This window comes from Gorilla gorilla, chromosome 5 (assembly GCF_029281585.2).
Source record: "Gorilla gorilla gorilla isolate KB3781 chromosome 5, NHGRI_mGorGor1-v2.1_pri, whole genome shotgun sequence".
Lineage (NCBI taxonomy): Eukaryota > Metazoa > Chordata > Mammalia > Primates > Hominidae > Gorilla > Gorilla gorilla.
The window spans coordinates 134,479,069-134,498,213 of record NC_073229.2 but is presented as its reverse complement, the minus strand read 5'-3'; the positions used below and the strand labels follow the sequence as shown (position 1 = coordinate 134,498,213).

General features: G+C 41.8%; 1 protein-coding gene across 5 annotated transcripts in view; it reads left to right on the top strand.

Annotated features, from left to right (window-relative positions):
• The window catches only part of METTL24 (methyltransferase like 24), a 150,627-nt gene that overhangs the window by 12,501 nt on the left and 118,981 nt on the right, over positions 1–19,145 (top strand). The window contains exons 2-3 of one of the 5 annotated variants that reach the window (XM_055391505.2): positions 13,159–13,284; positions 15,994–16,117. The exons of 3 other annotated variants lie outside the window; for them this stretch is intronic. The gene's annotated coding sequence lies outside the window, so the exon portion shown is untranslated. Of the gene's footprint in view, positions 1–13,158; positions 13,285–15,990; positions 16,118–19,145 lie in introns of all 5 variants that reach the window. One more of the 5 variants, XM_055391503.2, reaches the window with a different exon arrangement.

Genomic DNA, 19,145 nt, shown 5'->3' with positions numbered 1-19,145 from the left:
GAGTTTTCATCATTAGCTCCCATTTACAAGTGAGAATATACGGTATTTGGTTTTCTGTTCCTGTATTAGTTTACTAACGGTAATGGCCTCCAGCTCCCTTCATGTTCCTGCAAAAGACATGATCTCATTCTTTTTTATGGCTGCCCAACAGTCCATGGTGTATATGTACCAAATTTACTTTATCCAGTCTATCACTGATGGGCATTTAGGTTGATTCCATGTCTTTGCTATTGTGAACAGGGCTGCAATGAACATTCATGTGCATGTGTCTTTATGGTAGAATGATTTATATTCCTCTGGGTACAAACCCAATAATGGTTTTGCTGCGTTGAATGGTAGTTCTGCTTTTAGCTCTTTGAGGAATCGCCACACTGCTTTTCACAGTGGTTGAACTCATTTACACTCCCACCAACCGTGTATAAATGTTCCTTTTTCTCCATAACCTTGCCAGCATCTGTTACTTTTTGACTTTTTAATAATAGCCTTCTTACTGGTGTGAGATGGTATCTCATTGTGGTTTTGATTTACATTTCTCTACTGATCCGTAATATTGAGATTTTTTTTTCATATGCTTGCTGGCTGCATGTAAATCTTCTTTAGAGAAGTGTCTGTTCATGACCTTTGCCCACTTTTTAATGGGGCTGTTTTTTTCTTATAAATGTAAGTTCCTCATAGATGCTGGATATTAGACCTATGTCAGATGCACAGTTTGCAGGCATTTTCTCCCATCTTCTACAGGTTGTTTGCTAACTCTGTTGATAGTTTCTTTTGCTATGCAGAAGCTCTTAAGTTTAACTAGATCCCATTTGTCAATTTTTGCTTTTGTTGCGTTTGCTTTTGGCGTCTTTGTCATGAAGTCTTTGCTCGTTCCTGTGTCCAGGATAGTATTGCCTAGGCTGTCTTCCAGAGTTTTATAGTTATAGGATTGACATTTAAGGCTTTAATCCATCTTTAGTTGATTTTTGTGTATGGTACAAGGAAGGGGCCTAGTTTCAGTCTTCTGTATATGGCTAGCCAGTTATGCCACAACATTTATTGAATAGAGAGTCCTTTCCGCATTGCTTGGGAAACACTAACTTGGGGTATATACATTCCGGGTATATACCCCAATGGAAAAAAATGCTATCAATAAATTTCATTCTTCTCATTAACAGATCTGTATTACTAAAATTTGTGCACAATTATTATTTTTTTATTTCATCAATAAAAGTTGTAGAAATTTATCTTTTTATATAAGTACCTATTTATTAATAATATTCTTGATTTTGCTTCTTGGCTCACAAAGTTTAAAGTATTTACTGTGTGGCTTTTTTCAGAAAATTTTTGTCAACCCCTGCTACAGAAGTGGCCTCAGGGCCCCTTAGCTGTGACTGTTGCAGGAGGGTGGGTGAGAAAAAACTTCAGCGGACCCTGTCATGTCCAGGAGACTCTCGTGCTAGAGTTTTTTTCATCTGCAGCATGAGAACAGTCCTTGACTTCCATAGGGCACTGAGAATGTTTTGGGACTTTCTGACCATTTATGGGAATGGCACCGCAAAGTCTCGAAGGTCATGAGTCCGTTGTCATGCAGTGAACATTGAAGTGGTAAATCTTGGATTTGCCTCCTACTCCCTGTTACCCACCTTTATAACATAACCGTTGCATTGTTGGGCAGATTACAGTATGAAAGTCAGGTGATCTCATCTCTTCCAGCTTCTGGGGTCACCCTTTCCCCTAATACTTAAAATGGCTTGAGCCATGTACTATAAGTTCAGTACCTTTTCTTCCCTCCAATATTCTGATAATAATGGGGCTTACCTTTCCTGGTCATCTTTGAATTTCTGCTGCTACCTCAGTGTTTCACCTCTGGCCACTGCTGTCTCCTCTTCGCTCTGCACTGCCCGCTTCTCTAATCTTTCAGAGTGACACCAACACAGGCCTTACTGAAGGTCTCAGGGAAAAGGAGGAAAATATCAACATGGTTCAAAACAGAAATCAACTAAAACTGATTAAAGTTTTCTTGGCCATTGGGATTTCTTACAGGCTGTATTTTCTTTTTAGGCCCCTGCTCCATTGTTCCTGCATTCTCTTATCTACACATCAATCCCTTTTCCATTTTCAGGTCTTCAACACCCCTACTCCCTACCTGACTCTAGCAAATAAATGTCATTTTCTTCCTCAGGCAATTTAGCTTCCTCTGTTTTCCCCTTTCCTTCCAGGCCTGTCCTAGGCATGAATTATGCCACTCTGGCAGAAGGCAGAATTGGCTGCCGTGAGTGTTTGTTTTCAATAATCCTGTTTCTCCTTTCCTCTCTACTACTAGACAATTCATAAAATGTGCTCAGCACAGTGCCTTGTCCATAGGAAGCACTCATTATATGTACATTGTTCTTATTATTAAGAGGATTGTGCCAACTTAGGCCCAGTGCTGGTCCCCTCATCCTAGCTATGGCTACTGCTGTGTTATGGTACAGGGGAAATATATTATTAGTGGTACTTTGAGATCAGCAATATATTGCTTCATGCAGAACCCCTTTTTCCCTTTCTTCCTGTCTTCATTTTTTCCTTTGGCTTTTGGGGTTCCTGATGAGCTATATTTATTTCTATCTGCCATGGAAATGGGTACACGGAGGGTGATGACATAAACTTTAGGGTTCAAAAGTGCCCAGAAATGACCCAGCAATTGCATTCCAGGTATATACCTAAGATAACTGAAAACATGTTTACACAAAACTTGTCCATGATTATTCATAGGATCATTATCCATAGTAGCCAAAAGTTGGAAACCATCCAAATGTCTATCAGCTGACGAATGGGTACACAAGATGTGGTATACCCATACAGGGGAAACTTACTCAACTATAAAAAGGGATGAAGCACTGATACATACTACAACATGGATGGACCTTGAAACGTAATGCTAAGTAAAAGCAATCACAAAAGGCCACATATTGCATTACTCATTTTTTAATGAAATGTCCAGAATAGGCAAATCTAGAGAGACAGAAAGTAGATTAGTGGTTGCCAGAGGCTGGGGGTAGAGGGAAATGGGAAGCAACAGCTACTAGGAACGGAGTTTCTTTTTGGGGTGATGAAAGTATTCTGGAATTAGATAATGGTGTCAGTTGCACAAGCTGTATATATACTAAAAGCCACAGTGAAATGGTAAATTTAAAATAGTAAATTTTGTGGCATGTGAATCATATCTCCGTTTTTCAAAAATGTGCAGAAGCCCATGGAATGCATGACAGGTGTGAAAGTACATGATATTCTCTGTTCAGATAAAGAGAAATGAACTGTGAGCGTACCCTGGGACCTCAGCCTGATGGTACTCACTTGTGGGCACAGGCGTCTTCAGCAGAAATGTGGAGCCCACATGCTGGCCTCTCTAGGTAGCACCTGGCTTGGCCTCTCAGGAATCTTCTTCTGGCTGCTGGTGAACTTCATGGTGCTCCCTCTCCCAACAGCTCCCCAGGCATGGCAGACGCGTTGCAGAATCAGATACACACAGCCCTGCATTAGAAACATAGGAGCTTGCTGTTTGCCAGAGCAGAGAGAGCCTCAAGCTGCCATCACTGTGAGCTTGCTGACCCCCTAGTGCGTTAGCTTTTTGCACAAAGCACTGACCCTGACCACCAGGGGGTTGTCAAAAGATGTGGCCAGGAAGCTGTCAGCCCATTGCACCTCTTATACAAGGGAGCGCTTGTTCTGCTAAGGATTTTAGCTACCTTGGCCCTTCTTTCTCACCTTCATTCTCACTCAGATGACTGTTGTCACCTCATTCTAATGACTTGTGTGCAAGAAGCATCCTATGCATTTTGGAGGGCTTTTGCGTTAAAAAGGGAACAGCAGCTACAGTATCTTGCTTTTAAATAGCTCTTCCCAGCCTACAAAGGCTTGCTCTGTTGTTATCCCAAGTGATTCTCATCATAGCCTTGTGAGTGAGATGGACATTATGTCCATTCTACCAAGAAGAAATCTGGTTAAATTACTGGATTGAGATAAATTGCGATTATAATCCAGGTCAGATGAGGTCAGATTTCATGTTCTTTCTGCTCTATACTGAGACTGCCTCTATGCTGAAATCTGGATCTCAGAAAAATATGTTGATTACTATACATTTTAGGTTTGATATTAAGGCTTCTTAGACATTTTCCAAATGAACGAATATATCTTAAAGCTTAATTTCAGCAATTTTGTCAGGTTAGAATTTCAAGTATATCTTACATTTCTTAAAAACAAATTTGAACTGGTTATATAATTAGGATAGGGCATGTCCTTTTGAATAGTGAATATTCATTTTGCTCAGAAATAGCAGAAAATGGCTTATTTAACTAATGTGCACTTAGAGGAACCTCAATCAGGAGCAGATAGCTACATCAGTTTTGAAATTGAAATGCTTGAATTTATTTGGATATCCTGGTTACAGAGAGTTGTTTTGGAAAATCCAAATGCCTGGGCCTTATTCCTGGACAGGGAATGTTCTTATTTGTAAAACCAAACTACCAGCACAGATTGGAGCCTGTTTAACACATACAACATTGTATCCTTTCTTGTTATGGTCATGTGTTGAGACAAGACACAGGAGAAAAGAGTGCCATCTATATGTATAATTTGTTATTTTAAAAACATAGGTAAGCCATGATGCTGACAATTAAAATGTGTATATTTGTTCAAGCCATTAACTTAATAGGAAAAACAGACATAAAGTGCCCTTCATTTTTTTGAAAAAAAAAAAAAGTTTTAATAATAAAACCATACAGGAATGTGAGAAGTAGGGTAAGGGAAATTGGAAATTTACTTTTCTGTGTCTTTTATCTGAGGAATTCTTAGGTTATAGTTATTTTGAAATCCAAACTTTTCAATGTAAAAATAGAAGTGAAGAAAGAGGAACAGAACAGATTGGAGTCTGGAAAAAAAAATAGAGAGAGAACGTACAGCAGGAAGGCTGTGTACGGGGGAATGCTGTGTTCAGCCTTATCTCAGATTTCCTCCGTACTGTGGAGATAACCAGGACGGTGAAGACTTGAACGGAGTTCAGAACAGTGGTTCTCCATGCTTTTGAGTTACAAAATTTTGATGAAAACAATCTGATGGAAGCTGTGGACAAGTGCTCCAGAATACTGAACATTTGCACACATGCACATTCATTTGCAGTTGATTTCAGCAGATTCATGATCCTCATGAAGGTCGCTCATGAAGAGTGGGTCAGAATCGGCCATAGGAGTTTTCAGATTACAGATACCTAGGTCTCCCCTAGCCCAGGGCTCCTGTGATGGACCACTCTGGCAGGGAGGCATGAGTGCCAGGTTAAGACATGGCCAGGGATGGTTGTGATGGTTGATTTCTAAACTTGGGGTAGAGAGTTCAGTAACTGGTGTTCATCTTTAACTGAGAGCTGCCCCAGTGTGATGGGCTTCTCTCTCCCGGAATCACTTCACTGCTGGCTGGGCTGAACACTCAGGAGGTGGACCTACTGTCCTGGACAACAGCCCCTAGAGTCAGGACCCCTCCTCTCCACCCCCATGCCCCTGCCCCTCAGCAACCCAGGCCTGGCCTAGCTCCATCCTCCTTGTGCCAGATGTGTGAGCGCCCTGGACTCCTTAAGTCAGACCTTGAAGAAGAGCTGTGTTTTCTTTACAGGATAGTTGCCAGTGGTTCCTCCCTCCTATTGATTTTTGTGTTGTTTCATTTGTAAATAAGTGCTTGTTCTATGCTGTTAAAATGATGAATGCTAAAACAGTCTTTAAAGGTGGGAAAATTCATAGCTTCTTGAGAAAATAAATATAAAGGAAGTTATGGGTCATCTCTTCAACCTTGTCCACATCCTGGTTTATGTTCGTATTCCTCCAGCTAGGCACCAACATTAATCTGGCATCTTCTAAGTTAATTAATAACATGGCACTGTCTCTAGCTATACACTTGTGTCATCTCTACAATCGTTTAATTGACAAGTTGAGTAGAAGCCCCATATCCAAAGTCACCAATCTGTAGTAATTGGTCAGTTATATACAATAAAATATGATTGAAACAGTGAATCACAAAAACATATACATAGACCATCTGTTTTAACTGAAAACATATACGTGTACATTTGTTTGCCAATCTTTTGTTGTGTGTATTGCCCCTGGCTGGAGTTCTGATTTTTCTTGCCCAAAGCCATCTATACTATATCACCCACCCTTCCCAGTTTTGGTTTCTTTAAAGTGGAGCAAGAATTTGACACTTGTAAAATAGTCTAAGTGCAGAACACCTCCAGATTTTAGTGATTTTGTTATTCTTTTTTGCAGTTACCTCACCCATACCTAATGCATAGTATTTAGAAATGGCACATAGCCTTTATTGACTTGTTTTTTCATAGGAAAGAGAACTCATTTTCTTTCTATGCACACGTTTCATTGGTTTACCTAATTTTCAATTAAATTATGTCATTTCAATAACTTGTACAACTGATAGAAACTGGTTTGGGAGCAAGCCAAATGACTGCTGGGGGAGAATGAACCAAGCTGTTAGCCGCAGGAGTACACAGATAGGGAAAATTCTGAATTGGTTTTGTAGAGACAGATTAAGAGTGCTTGTACTGCAATATGTGTTGAAGAAAATAAAAGTTGTGGCACCATGTTTTAAGGTACACTGAAGCTACTTTATTTTACTTGTAAAATAAATTCCTATAAGGAGGAATGCACTTACTTAACTTTAAGAGAATCTGCACAACATCACTATCCAGGATGAATGATTAGAAGTAGACCAGAACAGTTATGACCAGGAGGTTATCTCTGGGAGGTCATCTCTGTGGGATCAACCTGCCATGACAAACACTGTTTTCATCTTCACCTTTACCAACTACTTTTTCTGCATTTAACCAATAAAATTTGCAGTAACAAATATCGATAGTTGCAAGGTTACATACAAACAGTCTTTGGAATTATGAAAGCTAACTTTCAATATTATAGACTAATTAGCTCAGTGCTGTTAAATGATTTGGACAAAACCTAACCTTAATGATTTCAAGTAGAGAACTTATACAGATTTAGCTTAAAGTTTATGATAACTGCTATGTAAATACTTAACTTTTTAATCTATTAAAACAAATGCTAATTTTTAATGAAGTGTTTTAAATTCTCAAAAATGCTTTCTTGTAGTTTTTCTCAGGGTTCCTGCTAAACTACTTGCCATCTCTGGTTTTAATTTTAATTTGAACAAAGCTGAATCAAAGACACGTAGGGGTTTTTGTTATTGTTGTTTTGCTTTGGCTTTGTTTTTTGAGACAGAATCTTGCTCTGTTGCCCAGGCTGGAGGGCAGTGGCATGATCTCAGCTCACTGCAACCTCCACCTCCCAGACTCAAGTGATTCTCCTGCCTCAGCTTCCTGAGTAGCTGGTATTACAGGCATGCACCATCACGCCCAGCTAATTTTTGTATTTTTAGTAGAGATAGGGTTTTGCCCATGTTGGCCAGGTTGGTCTCAAACTCCCGACCTCAGGTGATCCACCCACCTCAGCCTCCCAAAGTGCTGGGATTACAGGTGTGAGCCACCACACCCAGCCAACATGTAGGGTTTATAATAATTTATTTCCACCCAAAGAAAGAGTATGTATATTTGGCTAGATTAAGGTATTACTATAAAGTCCAGTTAGTGAATTTCCCTTCTTTCTTCCAAAGTCATTAAAACAAATTGTCCTCAGCCCTGAGGATTATATCATGTTCTTTCCTCCCTGGCATTTAAATCAGTGTAAAAATGTCCCTTGGAATCATTTCTGTGGGGGACTGTAAAAGCAGTAAAACACATGGCATCTTCACAGGGCTTGTAGTCTGGTTAGAGAAACGAGACTGACACACTTGAAACAGATTTTACCAAATGTTTGATTAAGTATAAAATGGGAAGTAAAAGTAATAATTGCTGAAGCACCTGCTTTGCATGGTCTATTTTGCACATAGAAGAGGCTTGAAGGATTAGGAAATTTGAGGGAATATGTGGAACTAAAACTAGAGTCTGAAGAATAAGTGGAATCTGACCTGACCAGTGAATAAGTGGGAGAATTCTGGGCAGGAGGAAAAGTATGTTAAGGTCATGATGCAACAGGATTTGTTTTGTAACTGGAATTTCCTTATGGTCTATCTGGGCACTTCCTAACTTCCCTGAATCTGATCTTGACACTGACTTGTCCTTGGTTATACTTTTCTTTCCCTATCCAAGAATCTGCATAAGACCAATGGTCTGTTCTAGCCTACCATTCAATCTCTGATGGTGTGGCATTGGGAAAGTGCTGTAGGGGTACATTCATAATGATAACCACCTCTTTTTCATTATTCTGTGCACTCTCTTCTTCTAACTTTTATTTTAGGTTCTAGGGTACATGTGAAGGTTTGTTACATAGGTAAACTCATATAATGAGGGTTTGTTGTACAGATTATTTCATCACCCAAGTATTGAGCCTAGTACCCAATAGTTATTTTTCCATTCTTCTCCCTTCTCCAACCCTCGACCCTCAAGTAGACCCCAGTGTCTGCTCTTCCCTCCTTTGTGCCTATGAGTTCTCATCATTTAGCTCCCACTTCTAAGTGAGAACATGCAGTATTTGGTTTTCTGTTCCTGCATTAGTTTGATAAGGATAATGGTCTCCAGCTCCATCTATGTTCCTGCAAAGATATGATCTTGTTCTGTCTTATGGCTGCATAGTATTTCATGGTGTATATGTACCACATTTTCTTTATCCAGCCTGTCACTCATGGGTATTTAGGTTGATTCCATGTCTTTGCTATTATGAATAGTGATGTGGTGAACATTCACGTGCATGTGTCTTTATGGTAGAATGCTTTATATTCCTCTGGGTACATACCCAATAATGCGATTGCTGGGTTGAATATTAGTTCTACTTTTAGCTCTTTGAGGCATCACCACACTGCCTTCCCTAACGGTTGAACTAATTTTCACTCCCACCGACAGTGTATAAGTGTTCCCTTTTCTCTGCAACCTCGCCAGCAAATGATAACCATCTTTTTTTTTTTTTTTTTGAGGCGGAGTCTTGCTCTGTCGCCCAGGCTGGAATGCAGTGGCGCGATCTCAGCTCACTGCAAGCCCCGCCTCCTGGGTTCACCCATTCTCCTGCCTCAGCCTCCCAAGTAGCTGGGGCTACAGGCGCCCGCCTCCATGCCTGCCTAATTTTTTGTATTTTTAGTAGAGACGGGGTTTCACCGTGTTAGCCAGGATGGTCTCTATCTCCTGACCTCGTGATCCACCCACCTCGGCCTCCCAAAGTGCTGGGATTACAGGCGTGAGCCACCGCGCCCAGCTGATAACCATCTTTTATCAAATGCCTTTTAGTAGGTGCTTGCATGAATCAGGATAGGCTAGGTTATGATGCAGTAACAAACATTCATGTGGGTGTTTGATTTCAAATTTCAGTGGATTAAAATGAAGAACTTTTATTTCTTGCTATGCTACATGGCCAGTGTGGGTTGGTAGGGATGAGAGGCAAGGCCTCAGCTTGTTGCTGTCATTCAGGGACTCGGGCTGGCCCCTGCCTCTACTTACATATACCACTGCCACTCATCAGAAAGGCCCAAATCCTTTCCCGTGACACATTCTAATCCTCCTTTCTAACTCACTAAGGATTTATCCTCCATGACATTTTCAGAACCACTAGTGAACTTTTTAGTGTGTTCTGTGTCTTCTGGAGAAAGAATTTCATGGATTTCTTACCTGTTACACTGAGTTTATCAGTGCAAGACAGCCATTTTGGTTTTTACCTGGGAATCCTTTCTGAAGTACTACTGGGCATGCCATGTCTATATTATCAACTAGCTTTGGGGAAGATAAAACTCAGACCTGGGATGGAGGCAGCATGGGGTAGTGGAGCAAGTATGGGACCAGCAGCCTAGAGGCCTGGGCCAGAATCCGTCACTGTCACCTCCTACCTAGGTGACTTTGCCATGTCATTTCACCTCTCTGAACTTCGTTTTCTTCAATTATAATATGAAGCAGCTAGTCTTGATTATTATTAAGGTCTCTTTTAATGCAAAGACCCCCTACCAGTACAATAGGTGCAGTGTAGGCCCAGCTACTTGGGAGGCTGAGGCAGGAGGATTACTTGAGTCCAGGAGTTCAAGTCTAGCCTGGGCAATATAGTGAAACCCTAGTCTTAAACATTTTTTTCATAAAAAAAAAAAAAAACAATGATTCCCTACAAGTACAAAGCAAGTAAAATTTAAAGCTTGAAATTGTTTGTGTCTTTTGTATTCTGTAACTGCTTTTTTCATTGTAAGTTTTTACTTATGGATGGAAGGTTGTTTTTCTTTAATGAAAGGAATATTAGTCATTTCTCATACAATTAAGAAATATATTCGAGATTTCATCAGCTTAGATCTGCTATGTTGTACAGTTTGTCACCTGTACTCTCGTTATTTCCAATCTGAAATGGGGAGAGGGGCCTGGGCCGAGGTCAGTTGCCACTTTGGCAGCTTCGCTTCTAACCTTGGAGATTCTTGCTCCCATTCACCAAAGAATCCTGAGTCCAGAGAGTTCCACAGCAGCAAACCCAATCAAAATGGATTGACTTCCAAAAAGGTCTGCTTCCTCCAGCAATTCTTCATGTCCCTGAAAAAGGCCACTTCGTAATAAAGACTGTGGATTTTTCCTTCCATTTAGGGTTGAGGTTGAAATACTTTTGGTTCCAGAGGAGTCCAGTCGACTCTGCCTGCCTTGTTCTGCCCTGGTGGCAGCTTCCCAGAGATTCAAAAGAAGCTTTTATGTGGCTTCTCCTAACTTGTCAGCCACTATAACTTATAGTGCATTCAGACAGAAAAATGTTCAATAAATATAGAATCATGCAAGGAATGTCCTGGAACCAGAGCGTTATCTGTAATTGTCAGGTCGGATTTACTGAGACTACCAAATACTGTATCACTGTCAAATGGCAAGAGAGTAGGATAGGTCAGTATGAAACATGAACAATATGAAAATGACAAAAGAGTTAATGGATGAATGAATGCTGAGAACTGAGAAATACATATATGTATACATGCACGGTTATGTGCAACCAATGACATATTCAGTGGGATGTGATAGCCTCATGAGGAAACCGCTGCTACTCTTTAACCATGTGATAAATGGTGTGTGGCTTTGCTCTCCCCCATCCCCCAACCCCTGGGCCTGTCTACTCATGGCAGAGCACTTTATGTCCTGCTTGCTTTTGTGCTGTCTCAGAGGAGAGGATTCAAGCACCATCCAGTGTCTACAACTGGTTTCCAAGAAAGGCTTTGCTTCCCATCAATGTCCTGTGCCACGTGTGGCCTCTGTCCCCTTGTCAGCCTTTGGGGTGGCTGTGGGATGCTGCTGCTCCGTGTTTTGGGTGCTCTCTGTGGCCTCTGGGATGCATTATTTCTGCCATGATCCCTGTTCTCCTGCACTTGCTGACTAGGTGAGGCATTTTAATTCTTTTCCGTGATAAAAATGACTTCTGGTTTAAAGCCTGGAAAGGAAACACTTTCCCTGGTTTGAATGAAGTTGAGACTGATGTGGGCTGAGAGCCACCAAAGAGACCTCGGGGAGCCCTGTGGACCCCCTGGGTTGCAGGTTCTCTTGTGGGGAAGATGGAGATTGCTGTGCAGGTGTTGCGGGAAGACCCCCCTTTCCTCTGTTTTCTCTCAGGCCCCCCTTTTCCTGTTCTCGTCTCCATTCCTCTCCCCACTTTTTTTCTGTCTGGCTTATTTACTTATAGAGAACACTACTCTAAAATGAAAATAGAATATATAACTTGTAAATTACTCTTATTAAAAATGATGAAATACAGAAAATCTGAGAATGACAACAGGTAGAGAGTGGATGGGAAAAATAAAAAGAAAAGCCTCAAAATAAAAGTATAAATAAAGTAATGTAAATGCACTTAAGTGTGTCAGTTACCAAGAAATATAACTATTGAAGGGAAAAGTTTATAAAATTAAATCAACTAAGTGCTGTATACAAAAGAAGTATTCAAAGTAACATAGGTTAAAAATCAAGGCCGGGCGTGGTGGCTTACGCCTGTAATCCCAGAACTTTGGGAGGCTGAGGTGGGCAGATCATTTGAGGTCAGGAGCTTGAGACCAGCCTGGCCAACATGGTGAAACTCCATCTCTACTAAAAATACAGAAATTAGCGCCCACCTGTAATCCCAGCTACTCGGGAAGCTGAGGCAGGAGAATCACTTGAATCTGGGAGGCAGAGGTTGTAGTGAGCCGAGATCATGTCACTGTACTCTAGCCTGAGCAAGACTCCCCTCAAAAAATACATAAATAAATAATAATATAATAAAATAAAAATCAAGTGAAAAATATGCCAATAAAATACAAATCTCAAATAAAAACACGCTTTACAAATATCGGCAGACAAAATTTCAAGGCAAGAAGCATTAACTGGAGCAAACTGGTGGCTTTTATGTCCTCCCCACCCTCTGCCAACCCCCATTTCCCTTTGGTTTTAATAGCAACTCAGGATCCCAAGCATCTTTGAAATGGGTTTATAGGGGTGCAGCAGACCTTCCTCCTGAATACACTGATGTCTCAGGGCTGGTAAATGCTTGGGGGAAGGGTAACTGACTGAAGTAAGTCGATGAACATAGCAGATTGGTGTTGATTCAGATGATGTTAAACTTTTAGGATTCTGAGTTTCAGAAAGTCCAAGTAACCTTACGTATTTTGAATAGGGTGTGTATACATGTGGAGGCAGGGTGTGTGAGAGAGACAGACAGAGACAAGAAGAGGCAGAGAGAGAGAGATAATCCTTACAAATATGGTTAGTGTTTTTCTAAATTCCCTTTGCTTTCCTAGGCACACTTGCTTTTTTTTTTTTTTTTTTCGATAAATGTTGTCCTTCTGTTGCCCAGGCTAGAGTGCAGTGGTGCGACCATAGCTCACTGTAACCTTGAATTCCTGGGCTCAAGCGATCCTCCTACCTCAGCCTCCCAAGAAGCTGGGACTACAGGAGTGTACCACCACACTTGGCTAATTTTGTAACTTTTCATAGAGATGAGGGTCTTGCTTTGTTGCCCAGGCTGGTCTTGAACTCCTAGCCTTAGGTGATCCTCCCACCTCAGCCTCCCAAAACTCTAGGATTACAGGCCTGAACCACCGTGCCCGGCCGAAACATTCTTATATAAACTTACTTTCATAAGAAAACTGAAACTGGTCCCTCCTTTCCAGGTTGATGTGCTACCTCAATGAAACCCATAATTTGACATCTGAAACTTTACTACATATGCAGACACTGTATAGTTTCCACCTCATGAAAACAAGTGAAAATCTCGGCTTTCACTGGATCCACTCTAGGTATATGGCTTCTGTTTTTACTGCCCATGATAAAAATCTAAAATATATTACGTTTTATTCTCTTAGCCATCCCCTGGTGTGTTTCAGTCTTGCTCACATTTGAACCATTTTGACCTACACAGAAAATGTGGTGAATTTAAAGATGTCAATTTAAGAACAAACTCCAACTCAAATTTGTTTAGCCACTCTTTCCAACTTATCAAAATAACTTAGAGGATAAATCCAGAGTTGAGTGTTTATTCCTTCTTGTCTTATATTTTTTATTCCTTCCTAAAAGTTATCAGGGCCTGCTTGAATTATAATGCATTTTTTCTTGTCAGAGCTGATTTGATTTCTGGCTCCCCTGCCTCCCAGCCTACCCTCTGTGTCATGCTGCAGAGGCGGCAGATTGGCGCTCTGGATTTGAATTTCAGCATGCCTGCTGTCTGCTGCCAGAGACATTTAGCAGATGGGCTTGCAGAGAGAGAGCTGGGTCTTGACAGGGAGGGGGCCTCAGGGTAAGAGGCTCCTATGGGACGGGCTGGCTCTGCCCATTCTCACCTTGTCGTTTTGACCCTGGCCCACTACTGGGTCTGTCACAAGATTAGCAGAGGCTCAGTTTTTTATTGTTGTTGTCTTTAATATCCAGCACTTTGCTTATGACACATAAGGGTGTGGAATTCTTCGAGTTTTCCTCTGAGGGGTTTGCAAGGCTTCTTGAATCTTTAGGCTATATTTTCCATCATATTTGGGGGGTCTTTCAGTCATTCTTTCTTCCTTTTTTTTTTTTTTTTTTTTGAGGCAGGGTCTTACTTTGTCAGACAGGCTGGAGTGCAGTGGCACAGCATGACTCACTGCAGCCTTGACCTCCCAGTCTCAAGCAATCCTCTCACCTCAGCCACCAGAGTAGCTGGGATTACAGCTGGGATTTACTACCATGCCTAGCTAATTTTTGTATTTTTGTAGAGACAGGGTCTCGCCATGTTGCCCAGGCTGGCCTTGAACTCCTGAGCTGAAGTGATCCGCCCGCCTCAGCCTCCCAAAGGGCTGGGACTGCAGGTGTGTGCCATCATGCCTGGCCTCATTATTTCTTTAATTTTTTTTTTTTCCTGCACTGCATTCTTTCTTCCCCTCCTCTGGAATATCAGTGACATGAATGCTAGACCGCTTGGTATTGCTGCACAGGTCCCCAAGACTCTTTCCCCCCTGCCCACAATAATTTTTCTCTCTGTTTTTCACATTGGATACTTTCTATTGATCTGTCTTCAAGTTCACTGGCTCTTTCTTGTGTCAAATTCTTTCTGCTATTGAATTCATCCCCTGAGATTTTATTTCAGTTATTGTATTTTCTGTTCTGGAATTTCCATTTGGCTCCCTATGCTTCCTCTTTCTTTGCTGAGACTTTGTATCTTGCCCTTGGTTTCAAGCATGTCCACCTTTACTTCATGGATTATTTTGTAAATGTTGCTCTTAAGTCTTTGCCAAAAATTTCAACATCTGTATCAGGCGTACATTGGCATCTGCTGATTATCTTTTTCCCACATAAGTTGGGATTTTCCTGATTCTTCATATGCTTAGTAGTTTGGGACTGTATCCTGAAAATTTGAATATTATAAGGCCGAGTTTTGTTTAAATACTGTGGATAATGTCGATATAATTTGTTTTAACAGGCAGTTATCCTGGTTGGGTCCAGGCCTCAAGTTCCCACCGGCCTCCTGTGGGTTGTAATTTCCATGTCAGCTCTGTTTTCAAAGGCTTGGTAGGGGTTTCACCTCTGTCCCATGTGTATCCCACCTAGTGGCCAGTCTGGGGCTTGGGCAGAGGTCTGTCTGTTAGCTCCAGAGGTCCATCTATTAGCTCAGTTCTCAGTCTTTGCTGTGCCAGGCAGGATCAGATCCACACATGCACAGTTCTAGAGTGAGCCCAGGTGCTTTACAAACCCGTTAATGGGGCTGCCTTCCCAAGCTACTCCTTCTCCCCAGTTTCCCCAGTATTATCCAGTTCCCTACGGTTTTTGAATCTATGACCAGAAAGTTTGAGCTTTTACCCCTGCTTTGCCTACGTTCTGCTTCACACTTCCTGTGACTGTGCCTGAGTCCAAGGCCAAGCTGCGGGAAGAGAGAGACAGAAATAGTCAATGAGGATTCACCCCACTGTCTGGGGTCCACTGCCTCAGATAGGAGAGGAAACTTCCATTTTCGCAGAGTTCTAGGTGCCTTCAGGCCCCCACTGTGGCTTCTACCATCTTAGTGGGATTACTTGCAAGAACGGAGAAAGGAAAAAAAAAGGAGGAAAAGTGAGGATTTCCTCTACTATCCCTGAGCATCGGGATATGCCCCGCCTCCTGGAGCCTGAACTGCGGGGCTGCTCCTGGTGCTTCCTGGCTGCGCCAGTGCCCACCACCGGTGCCAGGCAGCCTAGAGTAGGGGCGGGCAGGATACCAGAAGGAAAAGCAATGGTGACCTGGCTTCTAGTTTCGAGGTACTTTGAATTCTGGTCTTCTTCTCCAATCTGCCTGCTACTGTTTACTTTTCAGATTCCTCAAATAACCGCTCTGTGCATTCTGTCCAGGTTTTACTGCTGCATTCCGTGGGAGGCGCGGGGTGGGAGTGTGCTTACCCAGAACGGAAACTGAGATCCTTTGTTTTTAAATGAAATTTTTGCATGGGTTACCTGAATTTTAAACATCACTGCACAATGTATAACTGATTCTTGCTCTTTCTGAAGCAGGGCCGGGTCTGAGAAACAGGCCAATTACAGGAGAATGCTGAGGCGAAGGCACGTGAAACTGCACCCGGCACTCCCCTCGCAGCCTTCAGAAGGGCTGGGCACACACTGAGGGCGTTACAGAAACGTAAGGGCAGTGCTCACAGCCTCAGCCAGGGCTAGAGTCATGTTCTGTCCAGATACCATTTTGTGCCTCTCCCTCCCCCAACTACTCCCACCCTCACCCCCTCTAAAAAGGAATAAACAGTTTCCTTCAGTCATTGTTTCCTGCCCACTAACAGATGCTCTTAATTAGCACAAAATTGCAGCAAAATTGCTAAATAAATCTATTTTACTTGTTTTGGATTTGTTTCTCCCAGAAAGCTTAGGCTTCTCCATCGTCAACACATCAACACACACTCACTTTATTGCTGAGTTGGAGTCGAGGACTCACAACCTAGTTCCTGTTCATTTCCACGCACACAACTGTGATGCACAGAATTGATGGTTAGCCATCTTTCCCAGCAGAAAACTGCTGGTTTTAAAACCCTTCAGGAGCTCACTGGGGTGGGAACATGCATTTGGGAGTACTGAGACTTTATAAAAAATATCCCAAACACTCTATCAGTTATCTATCGTGATAAAGAAACTGATCATTTACATTAGTCATCATATAATTTCATCCTCCAAAGGACTGTAGCCTTGAAACACAGAGGAATGGGGCATTAGAAGCATCCTTTTGGTTTATTTTATACAAAAAATGTAGAAACATGCTTGTCAAGCTGATGGTGGCACCATTTTTTGGTAATTTCTTCATGGGCTGCCTAAGGTCATTCACGGGTGTGAGGATATGGTCTGTGAAGGAGGAAGCTGTTATTCCAAATTTTACAACAAAGAAAGCTTTTGCATAACACAGAATCGATAGCTCTCTTTTCTAGGTCATGAGTGGGCCTGCTTTTTTTCCTGTAAATTTTTTAAATGCTACATGGTCTTGAATTAATATGTTTCTATTATGTACACGAGTGTAAGCTGGTAGGCAAAGGAGTATTTTAAAATATTCCCTTTTTTCGGCATTATCTTTTAGGAGTAAAATCTTGGAATTCAGCTTCATGGCTTGAGAGAATCTCTTTCTTTTTTTCAAGAAACAAAACTTTATGCTGAGATCACAAATGACAAAAATATCCCAAAGCCTCATGGCTGTGCTTGTTGCAGTCTTTTTGAGTCAAATCCATTATCTCCATGCACTGAATGACTCAGTGATCACTTTTTACCCTTCGGGAAGTAGAATCTCAGATATCTGCAAAATAGCCACTAAATAGCATGAACTAGTTGCATATGGAATCTTCTGCTGTCCTTAATCTGAATGTTTGGAATTTTTCTCTAGTAATGAAAACATTTGCCTCTCATTAGAAGAAGCCTGCTCACTTTTCAATGCACATTTTCTGGACAAGGTGCCAGATAAGGCCTTTGCAAAACTGCAAGGAGGCTGCTTCCTTACCTTGGAAATCAGGACCACGCCTGCCCTGAGAAATGCTTGTCTGAGGTGGGGCAGGCCCCTTTGTATGAATGCCCTGGTGGTTTAGAAATAGAGGGGGTCCCCACTCCTGCAGGAGCTCAGGAACAAAGCTGCTTCTCTGTGGCAACTCATTGTAATACCTCATTTGACATTTCAGCTCAGGCCTCCTGGGGACAGACAAACAGACCAATCCAAAATGATGTTATTTCCAGCCACCTCTGCTTAAGCTGCTGCTTTACCTATCTGAAGAGGAAGTACAGGTGGCAGGCAGGATTGGGAATCCACGTTCCCACCTCCTGGGAGCAATAGGGGTGGCGTTGTTATGGCCACTTGATATTTGAAACACGTGGATGATAGGCATTTAATGTACCCTGGCATTTAGGGAATTGTTTGGAGTAAAATCACAATGATTAAAAAGAGCTTTTAAAAAGGGAAAGATGATTTTTGTCCTTTTCTATTTAACCTGCCATTGACGTTTTAAGGTGCTCAGAGAATTCTCTTTGTGGGAATTTGGGAAGGACAAATGTTGATGTATACACTAGAGAATTAAGACAAATGATAATTGAAAGAGATGATAAAAGCTAGTGGTTTCCATGGGGAAATAATCACAAACTGCTGTCAGACTGATTCCAATAAGAACATTGCTTTATGTGAAATGTTTTTTAAACAGCTCAACCAAAGCATTAAGCCAGAGCACTTCTGAGGGCATCTATTTGCGGTGTTTCTATTATATCCCCATCTGAGACTCCTCAACTTAACATTATTCACTGTTCCAGCTGCTGTGCTTAGCTTCTTTGTGGTCAACACTCAGTTGGAAATGAAAAATATTAGGTTGCAAGAAGAATACTATTTGCGGACCCTTAAGATCATTCTATAGTTTCACCATATTGATTTACCATATGGATTCTAAATTATTGATCTGTGAAGTTACTTTTGTATGTTAGCTCAGGTTAAATGCTACTACTGTGTTTAAGATGTCTCTTTAATAATGCTGGAAAGACCTTTGATGTGCTTTTGGGCTTCTAGTAGTGGAGACTGCTTCCCATGCTCTGCCTTTGTATTTTCAGGCATTTATTTTGGAGTAATACTCAGGCGCTGTACCTTTTTGTGCCCCCAGTGTACCCTGTAGAGATCTCTGTCAGAGCCCCTATAACCGTTATGGCATTTATTGGTTTACACAGCTGTGGCCTATATTAAATTGTGACACAGAGCCTGGCATGTGGCACAAATGCCCACTGAATGAATGAATGACTCCTTGGTCAAGTCTCACTGCCTCTTTCCAAAGAATGCTGGAACAAGAAGCCTTCCATTTGCCCCTGCTGGCCCAACCTCCACCCTGCTCCACCCCGGGAGGCTGACCTGCAGGGACCAAGCACAGCCTCAGTCTTCCCTGCTTTCCCTTTGAGTTTGGCCAACAGGAGGCAGGAGATTGGTGGGTGGGGCAGACAGGGTGGCGTATGTAATAGGATTGGCTGTATTCCTGTACTACAGACTTCTCCATATAGTTCCCTTTAGGCTTGTAAGGGCTCTCCGGTGTTACCAGACACAGGTATTGCATTATTTATTCTTTATTGGTTTCCTTAAGCCCTGCCCACACCTTTGTAAATAGTCTTTTTGTTAAATTCTCTCAAATTAGCCAGTTTGAATGAGCCCACTGGAT